We start from the raw sequence: 13319 nt of genomic DNA on the forward strand, positions 1-13319 counted from the left end.
ATCAAACGTAACCACTATTCAGTATTGATGTATACTATAATATGTCTACCTTCTAAATATTCTTTTTAGTTCCTATCTATTAGACGATTCGAAATGAGAGGCTGTAGCTGACCGATGTCCTTCCAATCTTTGGTAAACTAGGAATCAATAAAACATTTATATTCAAAGTAACAAATGGTTAGATGTCATTATTTGATTTGAGAGGTGTGTTTTCTTCTTGTATTCATCTTTTGCGCAAGCAAATAACTTATAAGTCGCCAACAGCACTGAAACATGCGGATATGGTAGGTCGACAGATGCCATTGTATCAACTTTCAAATTGTCTGATATGGTTAATCTGATGATTCCCGTATCGCTGTTAAAAGAGGAATCGATCCAAGGAGGATCAACCCAGTGCTCTCTCTGCAGAAACCGTACCACAACAAGTACTTTATCACAAATTACTCTCTGCCTAGAAACCGTCTACCTCACGACAAATAACTATCGGTCCCTGCAATTTCAGAAATCATCCAAGTAGATTTTGTTCCAAGGAAAATACTCCGCCAATCATAAGATAACACATGGGGCATTTAATTAATTTATCAGGTATTGAAAATTTCCTGAAAATATGACGGAACGTGTAAATGATGTATGAAACACTAGAAAAACTACGTAACTCCTTGAATGTGTCCAAAGTTAACAACTAAAAGAATTCGAGCAGATCTTAAAACTGGCGGTTACCGCACGTGCCTCGAGGATATAAATAGTTTCATCTGTGCCCTGAGAATGACGCTAAGTCTTGATCAATGGCGAGTTCATTGATGCTTCGATGACAATTCATAGAAATTCAGTCACAATTCATAGAAAAGTTTGCATCTCAGCCGTCAACCCCCGCATTTAAATGCTTTGTGAGAATCACTGATCCAGTCAAGAAATGCTTTACTGCTGGCATTAGGTGCACAACTTGGATTTGTGAAGAATTTTGTAAAAGTTTTAAAAGTGAATGGCTCTGTACTTACACGTCTTATGTTTCCCTGGGTCAGTTTCAAAAAGTGAAAAGCAAATTTGTTTATCGGACAGCTTTGAAAATAACCTTGTAGACACACTGTATGTATCAGCCAAGGATTATAAAGTATAACCGATCCTTTAAATCTGTTGTAAATGTTTATCTGGGCAAAATTATGGTGAACTGAGCGATGATCATGGAAACCATTTTACTAGGATATTTCAGTCATGGGGCAGAGCCATTTGAGTTCTGCAATGTTAAGTGAGTATTGCCGGATTGCGAAAAAGAACGGTCCACAATACGTCACCAGATACAAACCAAGAACAGCCGCTCATAAAATAACAGATATCTTTAATTTTGTGCAGTTTCCTGTATTAAACGTTAAATAAATAATATTAAATCAAAAAAGGGGAGCCATCCGATAAGGTTAAGTTTCTGTGAACCAAAAAAATGTGTTTCTCAGTAAAATTTACTTGACTATAACATTAAGCTAGGCTTCATTCACATTCATATACATTCCATAGAGAAGAGAGAAGTGTTAAGTGACGAACATCCTAGGGCTGACCGGTTATCGAAGCAAAGACCTTTGAATTCGTAGCCTGGTACTTAGCCCTTGGGCCATCGACCGAAAATGTTAAAACTGTGTGTTATTAGTGCTGCAATTCGAGTATATATAGTAACATAGGTTCCCTACTAGTGGTACAGCTGTCCTAGAGGCACAAATATAATTAGCAGAGAAGATACCTTTTCAATCATCAACTCCTGGATCGAAAAATATTGAATATAGGTCATTGATAGCTTTATTTCTAGCAATAAGTGTAAACTTAAGATTCATTAACAATTTTGTGAAAGCTTCTAAATTAAATGGCTCTGCAGTTACATTCGTCTGTATTCCCCAGCCTCAGTTTCAGAAAGCTGCACTGTAATATCTCACTAACGACGTAGTTTTGCGATCACGTCTGGGTATAATACAGCAAAATGTGATGAAGAGAGCGATGAACAAGGATATCACACTGACTACGACATTTCACCGGCAGAAAAAATCCAACAGCAAACAGAGTTCTCCAGTATTAAGTGATTATTGACGGATTGTGGAAATAAACGCTCTGCAATACATCAGCAGAGGCAGACCAAGAAAAGATGTTCATAATGTGATTGATGCTTTTAATTTTTTTCTACCGTTTCCTGTATCACACATTAAATGAAGTATATTACATTGGAAATGGAAACCTTTCGCTAAACTTAAGTTTCTCTGAACTAAAAAGATGGCGAGGAGTAATATTTAGTTCATCATAACAATCAACTTTTAAAAATTTGTGAAACAGTGTAATCGACCAAAACTACCGCTTCCCCGTGAAGAACAAGAAGTCTTCTCTGCGATACGCAAGATACAGTGATTCTTATACAGGCAGTAAAAGATGAACACCTAAAACATGATGTTGTGTTCATGAAATTCTGGCAATCTCTAGAAACGATACTCGGCAGAAGGCCTTGTCTTGTGACCAGAATGTTCGTAGCGTGGCTATTGGACCACATAGCAATACAAGACTATGGCATAGACCTGCACTTACATCATGTTTCGAGATAAAGATGTTTTTCCACCTGATGAAGATCATCTGAGATATGAACACTGATTGTCAAAGCATCTTAGCAATTTCTTTTACGCCTCACCAAAATACGGTGGTATAAACTCGGAGAAAAGGGTGCCACATGCTTCTATTAGTGTTGCACACTGACGAGCATTCCAATCAGTATACATTATTCAAGTATTCTTGACAGAACATAAAAGATTAGTTGTATAATGAACCCAATCGCAAGGCCATAATACTGAACCCTATTCGGACCATAAATCTCACTACTTTCACCGACGAGGTTAGTTATCGTTTTTGCCACTGAGACACAATTTAGAGCATTTATAGCGAGTAATCGAAAAATGAATTTGTATCCCAAAAATATAGTAAAATGTTAGATCCTTTCGCAAGATAACTTTTGCATCCACTTAAGTTCTGCGTAAGATGTGATATTTTTTAGCTAATTCGCGTAGTCATACAATACAGGACTACGTCTGTCCTATTTGTTTTAATGGATTGTTTTCTTGTTTTCTAAACAGTCTGATGAAATCCCAAAAGGCGCGAATGCGTGTTTAAATCACATAACTTTAACCAAGGCTGTTTTTCAAATTCAGGTTATTTGGCTATGCAACTGGTAGATGAAAATCTTTTATTTATGTTTTAAAATATCTTGGAGAGACTGGCTGCTGTGCGTCGTGAAAAACGGTGAAGTTCCGTGGCAATACTCTTTATAAACGGAGTTTTAAATACTTTAGTATTGGAATTGGAGAATATTTTGTCTTTTCGTTAGAAAACTTTCCGAAGATACTAAACTGTGTTGGAGATAACCATAAACCAGGTTTCGTTTGCAGCATTCACCGAGGAACTCAAATGCACTTTTCTCGTGTTAGTGGTTGTGCTCGTGTAAGTCGTTGAATTAATACACTCCTCGAAATTCAAATAAGAACACCGTGAATTTATTGTCCCAGGAAGGGGAAACTTTATTGACACATTCCTGGGGTCAGATACATCACATGATCACACTGACAGAACCACAGGCACATAGACACAGGCAACAGAGCATGCACAATGTCGGCACTAGTACAGTGTATATCCACCTTTCGCAGCAATGCAGGCTGCTATTCTCCCATGGATACGATCGTAGAGATGCTGGATGTAGTCCTGTGGAACGGCTTGCCATGCCATTTCCACCTGGCGCCTCAGTTGGACCAGCGTTCGTGCTGGACGTGCAGACCGCGTGAGACGACGCTTCATCCAGTCCCAAACATGCTCAATGGGGGACAGATCCGGAGATCTTTCTGGCCAGGGTAGTTGACTTACACATTCTAGAGCACGTTGGGTGGCACAGGATACATGCGGACGTGCATTGTCCTGTTGGAACAGCAAGTTCCCTTGCCGGTCTAGGAATGGTAGAACGATGGGTTCGATGACGGTTTGGATGTACCGTGCACTATTCAGTGTCCCCTCGACGATCACCAGTGGTGTAAGGCCAGTGTAGGAGATCGCTCCCCACACCATGATGCCGGGTGTTGGCCCTGTGTGCCTCGATCGTATGCAGTCCTGATTGTGGCGCTCACCTGCACGGCGCCAAACACGCATACGACCATCATTGGCACCAAGGCAGAAGCGACTCTCATCGCTGAAGACGACACGTCTCCATTCGTCCCTCCATTCACGCCTGTCGCGACACCACTGGAGGCGGGCTGCACGATGTTGGGGCGTGAGCGGAAGACGACCTAACGGTGTGCGGGACCATAGCCCAGCTTCATGGAGACGGTTGCGAATGGTCCTCGCCGATACCCCAGGAGCAACAGTGTCCCTAATTTGCTGGGAAGTGGCGGTGCGGTCCCCTACGGCACTGCGTAGGATCCTACGGTCTTGGCGTGCATCCGTGCGTCGCTGCGGTCCGGTCCCAGGTCGACGGGCACGTGCACCTTCCGCCGACCACTGGCGACAACATCGATGTACTGTAGAGACCTCACGCCCCACGTGTTGAGCAATTCGGCGGTACGTCCACCCGGCCTCCCGCATGCCCACTATACGCCCTCGCTCAAAGTCCGTCAACTGCACATACGGTTCACGTCCACGCTGTCGCGGCATGCTACCAGTGTTAAAGACTGCGATGGAGCTCCGTATGCTACGGCAAACTGGCTGACACTGACGGCGGCGGTGCACAAATGCTGCGCAGCTAGCGCCGTTCGACGGCCAACACCGCGGTTCCTGGTGTGTCCGCTGTGCCGTGCGTGTGATCATCGCTTGTACAGCCCTCTCGCAGTGTCCGGAGCAAGTATGGTGGGTCTGACACACCGGTGTCAATGTGTTCTTTTTTCCATTTCCTGGAGTGTATTTCGTGTCGTGAGGGAACAACAAAGCATGAGATCAATGAGTTTATAAAACACTGAATTTGGGTGATATGTATCCTTTATGAAATCTCTAGAAACGATACTCGGCAGAAGGCCTTCTCTTGTGACCAGAATGTTCCTTTTATAGGTGTTTTCATGAATGTATCAAAGAGAGTATTCGCTCTGTAACATTGTTAATCTCTGAATACTGTTACCAGGTTTGATTCGGATAGCCTTGTTCGGAATTACACGAAGTTACTCCTGTTTTCTGCTCGAAAAGTTACAGCCACGTTTTCTTATCGTGCCACGCACCTCCTTTGTTCAATCAGGCAGGTTCTCCTTTTCTCCCCGGTAAGCCAATAAAGGACTCACCTGCTGCTTCTCTGCGAGTGTGCGTGAGAGAAAGGGAAGAAAAACGAGGAAGACGAGAGAAGTAAAACAAATAAATGCTATCGGCGAAACCTGGCGGCGTAAAATGAGAGTGGACCCGTTTTAATAGGATTTGTAGTTGAGCGCAGCAAGCCTTCGGCGTAATCAGACTTTACTACTTGCTTTGAATTAACAAGAACGCATTCTGCTGCGCTGTGTAAAGGGAAAAATGTGGCTAAGAAAGGAAAACTTTTGATGAAGCCAATTTCGCGTCTGCAAACTTAATAATAAAATAACTGAAAGCTACGAACGCTCGTTAACCTGTCTGAAAAATGAGCAATGCAACAGATGTTATTCACTACGTAGCGAGTAGCAAGTTATATTTAGTATATTGCATTAGTGTTGAAAGTGTCGTTATGAAGTATTTGCTTGAGTAAAATCTTGGCAGTTTGGAAGTGTATAATACGCGAAACTTTATTAAAGTTACAAAATCAATACAACTCGCGGAATACACTCCTGGAAATGGAAAAAAGAACACATTGACACCGGTGTGTCAGACCCACCATACTTGCTCCGGACACTGCGAGAGTACTGTACAAGCAATGATCACACGCACGGCACAGCGGACACACCAGGAACCGCTATGTTGGCCGTCGAATGGCGCTAGCTGCGCAGCATTTGTGCACCGCCGCCGTCAGTGTCAGCCAGTTTGCCGTGGCATACGGAGCTCCATCGCAGTCTTTAGCACTGGTAGCATGCCGCGACAGCGTGGACGTGAACCGTATGTGCAGTTGACGGACTTTGAGCGAGGGCGTATAGTGGGCATGCGGGAGGCCGGGTGGACGTACCGCCGAATTGCTCAACACGTGGGGCGTGAGGTCTCCACAGTACATCGATGTAGTCGCCAGTGGTCGGCGGAAGGTGCACGTGCCCGTCGACCTGGGACCGGACCGCAGCGACGCACGGATGCACGCCAAGACCGTAGGATCCTACGCAGTGCCGTAGGGGACCGCATCGCCACTACCCAGCAAATTATGGACACTGTTGCTCCTGGGGTATCGGCGAGGACCATTCGCAACCGTCTCCATGAAGCTGGGCTACGGTCCCGCACACCGTTAGGCCGTCTTCCGCTCACGCCCCAACATCGTGCAGCCCGCCTCCAGTGGTTTCGCGACAGGCGTGAATGGAGGGACGAATGGAGACGTGTCGTCTTCAGCGATGAGAGTCGCTTCTGCCTTGGTGCCAATGATGGTCGTATGCGTGTTTGGCGCCGTGCAGGTGAGCGCCACAATCAGGACTGCATACGACCGAGGCACACAGGGCCAACACCCGGCATCATGGTGTGGGGAGCGATCTCCTACACTGGCCGTACACCACTGGTTATCGTCGAGGGGACACTGAATAGTGCACGGTACATCCAAACCGTCATCGAACCCATCGTTCTACCATTCCTAGACCGGCAAGGGAACTTGCTGTTCCAACAGGACAATGCACGTCCGCATGTATCCCGTGCCACCCAACGTGCTCTAGAAGGTGTAAGTCAACTAACCTGGCCAGCAAGATCTCCGGATCTGTCCCCCATTGAGCATGTTTGGAACTGGATGAAGCGTCGTCTCACGCGGTCTGCACGTCCAGCACGAACGCTGGTCCAACTGAGGCGCCAGGTGGAAATGGCATGGCAAGCCGTTCCACAGGACGACATCCAGCATCTCTACGATCGTCTCCATGGGAGAATTGCAGCCTGCATTGCTGCGAAAGGTGGATATACACTGTACTAGTGCCGACATTGTGCATGCTCTGTTGCCTGTGTCTATGTGCCTGTGGTTCTGTCAGTGTGATCATGTGATGTATCTGACCCCAGGAATGTGTCAATAAAGTTTCCCCTTCCTGGGACAATGAATTCACGGTGTTCTTATTTCAATTTCCAGGAGTGTATTTCTAATCTACGAAAATATCACATGGTTTTTGGTTATTAGTGTATTTCCTACTATAAGTTTTTACATTACCGTCACTGCAAGGAAACTGAAATGTGAACGAAGTAACCCACTCGTATACTGCGGGATAGCAGTAACTCTTTCTGGAACATTACTTTCCACAGTACCACTAGTACACGAATTTCTACGATCAAATTTGGGCCAAAGATCCCACAAACTATGGTGCAGTACTCTGCAAAATATAGGTGTGTCACTATTACTTCATCAAAATCTGGAAACTTACAATGGGCAAATGCCTTGCTTTTTTTTCATATTTCATTTGCATGTGATGAAGCCGTACGTCCGGCAAACTAATTTCCTCTGTTCAGTGAACTAATTTCCTTTGTTCAGTGACTCGTGGAGAGTGATGAACCTGTGCGTCCACGAGAACACATTTATTCTGTTGATTGACTCGTAAAAAAGACAGACAAATCCAGAATTACATAACGAAATTTTTCGAGATAATAGATTACCATCGTGTTGTATTCAAGTAACTACTCCCCAAATTGCAATCCGCTAGTGTAACCCTGCGATAACTGCTATTTTCGTCAGGCGAAGAATTTGATCAGAACCATTTAAAACAGCTATTACCCTGTCGAGAGAGATAAATACATCATATCCCAGAAAGACTGCATCAAAATACGTTCTATATATCACAAGCTATCCTCAGCGAAATTTGGGAAATTATGGGTTACTCGTTGATGTTGCCAATCTGTAAGATGAGGGCGAACCTTTTATGAATTTAAAACAAGTTCCCTTTACTAGAGAAACTTTAATACAACCAGCTACAAAAATTCGACGTTTCTAATGTGTGTAAGACGCCCTAGTTTTCACAACGAATATCAACTCATGGCAGCACGTGAAACTCATAAGGTGTAAAATAATAAAAGCATCTTATTTTGTATACGAAGTGCTCATGCACGCATGATAATTGCTTCCTTCTTTTCAAGCCTGTTACAAAACCATTTATAAGTACTATATGTTGAACATTATTTCGGTTTATTTGCAGCGTACGCAACGTAAAAATTTAAAATTAAGAAAAAGAGTTTCCAATCTGACGCCACGACCCTCTGATTACCGGCCTGCATTCTTTCTGATTCACCATAGGCTGCCTGTAAAATATGTTCAAATAAATGGCTGACGCCTCGTCAGAGCAGCGCCAGACACACTACTTGGTCTGGGTCATCTGGAAGTTCCACTTCTGTCACCTGCGTTTCTGGCCAGGCCCTGCATAAACCCCAGGTTTGGATGACAAGTAGGCCTAATATCATTGTCAGCTCCATTTACTTTGCAGTTCGTCCACATGTTCTAGCGCTCGCTGTAGAGTTCCTCTTAAACAGCTAGTGCCCGTACGTCGAAGCTGCTAGTGTTATCTGCGAACGGTTTTAGCTGTAAGATTTGTAGTGGCGTAGTCTATGAACACGACACTACCCTTTCGCATGCACGTGTGAAAACGGAGAACACGAACCTCTTTTTTTTCTGTGTTAACCTACTGCAGCTCGACGCACATTGGTTAGTGAAAGATTGAGCTATCTGTACAACAGAGACTCCTATAGCCAACTACATAGTCTAACAACTTACAACTGGCGCCAGTAGGGGTAGCGGAGTTCATATAGAAGATATTGCCTCGTGAAATCCGATTATGCTTTTTGAAACACCTTTTATTACCAAGGTACTTAGCCTGTCAGCATCTCATGACTTCGTTATTTGTCTTAAAGTGAGACAAGTCTACCAACACAAAATCAGTTGGCCAACTATCAGTTCATTAAGTGGCAGAGTTGGTACATTTTATCCCTCTTGCAACTATATTTCTGACTACTAAGGAGTAATCTTCAAGCCATGAGGGGCAACTATCTCTGAAGCTGACATAACTGGTAATGGATCCTTCGGCAGACTAATTTAATCACTTCAGTAATTTGGGCCATATGGCCATTGTCACATTCGACAATATTCCTGGGCGCATTAAGCATTCCCAACCTGTTGTCATATGAGGATATGTCCAAGATTATCAGATGTGGTCTTTTAATGGCTCAGGTGTTAGTGTGGGGATACATAATGTTGCTTGGGCGTACTGACTTCCAAATTTGTCAACGCGACATATTCGCCTATCAACGTTCTTGTGACACTGAGCTCCTTCTCCATGTGCGTCTTTTGAGGTTTGCTTTAGGAGTTGCACACAGTTTTGTGGATGACATTGCGCGAATGAATCGAACAGCGCGGTTGGCGGAGCTTTCGGAGCGAGAAGATATTCGGCATATGGATTGGACTACCAGTTCGCTGTACCTGGATCCCATCTAGCACGTATGGAATGCGTTGAGGAGATGTCTTGCCGCGTTTCCTCTTGCACCAACGACGATCCGTCAGTGGTCTACCAAGACAGTGGAGGTGTGGTACGCCCCACCACAAGAACTCCTCACAAACCTTGTAGCCAGCATGGGAGCACGTCACACAAACGCACTGCTGTGCGAGGTGATCTGAAGCTCTATGGAGAACCGTGTCCCGCCTTTTGTAACATACAGGAGACTATCATCCACTGTGGTGACTTCAATGCAGTAATTGTTTTTGCAAAAAGGGTCATTTCAATTCGTCTCATTGCATGTTTCTATCGGCTACCTTCTGTTCTTTACTCTACTGTACAGGGCTATTACAAATGATTGAAGCGATTTCATAAATTCACTGTAGCTCCATTCATTGACATATGGTCACGACACACTGCAGATACGTAGAAAAACTCATAAAGTTTTGTTCGGCTGAAGCCGCACTTTAGTTTTCTGCCGCCAGAGCGCTCGAGAGCGCACTGAGACAAATTGGCGACAGGAGCCGAGAAAGCGTATGTCGTGCTTGAAATGCACTCACATCAGTCAATCATAACAGTGCAACGACACTTCAGGACGAAGTTCAACAAAGATCCACCAACTACTAACTCCATTCGGCGATGGCACGCGCAGTTTAAAGCTTCTGAATTCCTCTGTAGGGGGAAATCAACGGGTCGGCCTGCAGTGAGCGAAGAAACGGTTGAACGCGTGCGGGGAAGTTTCACGCGTAGCCCGCGGAAGTCTACGAATAAAGCAAGCAGGGAGCTAAACGTACCACAGCCGACGGTTTGGAAAATCTTACGGAAAAGGCTAAAGCAATTGCTACAAGCCCTGACACCCGATGACAAAGTCAAACGCCTTGAATTTTCGGCGCGGTTGCTACAGCTCATGGAAGAGGATGCGTTCAGTTTGAAACTTGTTTTCAGTCATGAAGCAACATTTTTTCTTAATGGTGAAGTGAACAGACACAATGTGCGAATCTGGGCGGTAGAGAATCCTCACGCATTCGTGCAGCAAATTCGCAATTCACCAAACGTTAACGTGTTTTGTGTAATCTCACGGTTTAAAGTTTACGGCCCCTTACGTTCCAGGACACGTATATCTGGACATGCTGGAAAATTGGCTCATGCCACAACTGGAGACCGACAGCGCCGACTTCATCTTTCAACAGGATGGTGCTCCACCGTACTTCCATCATGATGTTCGGCATTTCTTAAACAGGAGATTGGAAAACTGATGGATCGGTCGTGGTGGAGATCACGATCAGCAATTCATGTCATGGCCTCCACGCTCTCCCGACTTAACCCCATGCGATTTCTTTCTGTGGGGTTATGTGAAAGATTCCGTGTTCAAACCTCCTCTAGTAAGAAACGTGCCAGAATTGCGAGCTCGCATCAACGATGCTTTCGAACTCATTGATGGGGACATGCTGCGCCGAGTGTGAGAGGAACTTGATTATCGGCTTGATGTCTGCCGAATCACTAAAGGGGCACATATCGAACATTTGTGAATGTCTGAAAAACTTTTTGAGTTTTTGTATGTGTGTGCAAAGCATTGTGAAAATGTCTCAAATAATAAAGTTATTGTAGAGCTGTGAAACCGCTTCAGTCATTTGTAATAACCCTGTACTGTGGCAGTTTTTCTGTGTATGGTCCGTGCTTCATCGAGGTATGTTGCTTGGCGCTGATACACCATGCGAACATTGCTTTCCTCGTTAAGTTTGGCATACCAGTCTACTCACATGAAGTTAGGAAATTAAAACAGACTTATTCCCACGAAATTAAGAGATTAAAGTATAATTAATAAGGTCCTAATCTGAAGAGTGAAAATACTGCTCATGAGCAACACATTTTTAATCATCGACCACTGATGTATGAATTCTGAAAAAGAACAGATGTAGCTTCACAATCAGTTGTTAAAAGTCAGATACGGGGAAGAAACCAGTTTCTAGTTATATCTGGAAGGGATGCAAATAAAGAGGTAGCCCTGAGTGGCATTTCGAACCTGTTGCTGCAGAAATATAAATCCATGGGCAGTTACTAAATACGATGTGTACCTAAACAGAACGATATCTTTTGTTTTCCATGAAGAACGTTGAATTTTTGTTACATATGTACATTTCTAAATAGAGGGGATGATTTGTAGCCAATAAATTTATTTTAATCTATTAGTAAATTCCAGTTTAAAAGCTGTACTATAGTTCCTAACATTCTCTCATATAAACTGATTCATCTTGAATAATTTGAAACAGGATTTAAGGGCATAAGTAGCACTACTGTAATTAATGTCATAACACATTAATTCGGACTGGAAGTTGAAATGTATAGCTTGTAGGTTATGTATCAACATATCAAGACACTAAACTGCTAAAATAATCACAGTGCCTGACGTAAATAATTTTTTAGTTTTTTTTTGTTTTAGGGCGCAAAACTGCTATGGTCATTAGCGCCCGGTCCGGGACTTAGGAAACAGTAAAAAAAACCGAAAATGGAAATCAGCAGCAATGGGAACGAAAGTCATAAAATTGGAGAAACTAAAAGCAGAACGAAGGCTTAAAAATCCTCTACAGAAAGGGGTTGGTTGTCCCCAAAAAAAGCTTCAAATGACTGACGTCATTTCACTGGCACTAATAAATTCGAGAACGCGATCGGCTGAGCGCGTGTCATGTGCTAAAATCGACGATATATCAGGCGACAGCTGTAGACGGGAGCGTAACGGATTAAAATAGGGGCACTCAATTAAAAGGTGTCTTACAGTCCACAGCTGAGAGCAGTGGGGTCAGAGTGGGGGAGGATCGCCGCTTAAAAGATGTCGATGGCTAAAAAGACAGTGCCCTATCCGGAGTCTAGTTAAAATTACCTCCTCCCGACGACGCGTTCGGGAGGAAGAGGTCCAAGCACAAGGAAGAGCTTTCACGTCCCGCAATTTATTATTGGGAAGTGTCGACCAATTTGCGTGCCATAAAAGAGTATCACGACGACATAAAACGCTCCGTAGATCGGCGACGGGAATCGATTGAATAGCTGGCCGGAGAAGAGAGACTGTAGCCTTGGCCGCAATATCGACCGCCTCATTTCCACAGATACCAACGTGTCCCGGGATCCAGAGGAACGCCACCGAGACGCCCCCCAAGTGGAGCAAGCGCAGACAGTCCTGAATCCGGTGGACCAGAGGGTGCACAGGGTAAAGAGCTTGGAGACTGAGGAGAGAGCTGAGAGAATCTGAGCAGATAACGTACTGTATCCGCTGATGGCGGCGGATGTAGTGGACAGCCTGGAGAACAGCGTAAAGCTCCGCAGTATAGACCGAACACTGGTCGGGAAGCCGAAAGGGATGTGGGGTGTCGCCGACAACATGGGCACTCCCTACACCTAACGATGTTTTCGAGCCATCGGTGTAAATAAATGTGGCTTCCTTCATTTGTGCACATAGAGCAGCAAATGCCTGACGATAAACAAGTGAAGGGGTACCATCCTTGGGAAATCGACAAAGGTCACGGAGCAGGCAGATCCGGGGATGGAGCCAAGGCGGTGCTGTACCCCAAGTTGTCAAGAAGGTTCTAGGAAAGCGGAAGGAAAGAGAATGGAGTAGTTGACGGAAGCGGACTCCCGGTAGTAGTAGGGAGGAGGGGCGGCCTGCATACCCTACATCAAAGGAGGCGTCGAAAAAAATGTCGTGGGCTGGATTAGCAGGCATGGAAGACAGATGGCTAGCATAACGACTCAGAAGGACTGCTCGCCGATTGGACAGCGGAGGTTCAGCAG

This window comes from Schistocerca cancellata, unplaced genomic scaffold, assembly GCF_023864275.1.
Source record: "Schistocerca cancellata isolate TAMUIC-IGC-003103 unplaced genomic scaffold, iqSchCanc2.1 HiC_scaffold_734, whole genome shotgun sequence".
Classification (NCBI taxonomy): Eukaryota; Metazoa; Arthropoda; class Insecta; order Orthoptera; family Acrididae; genus Schistocerca; species Schistocerca cancellata.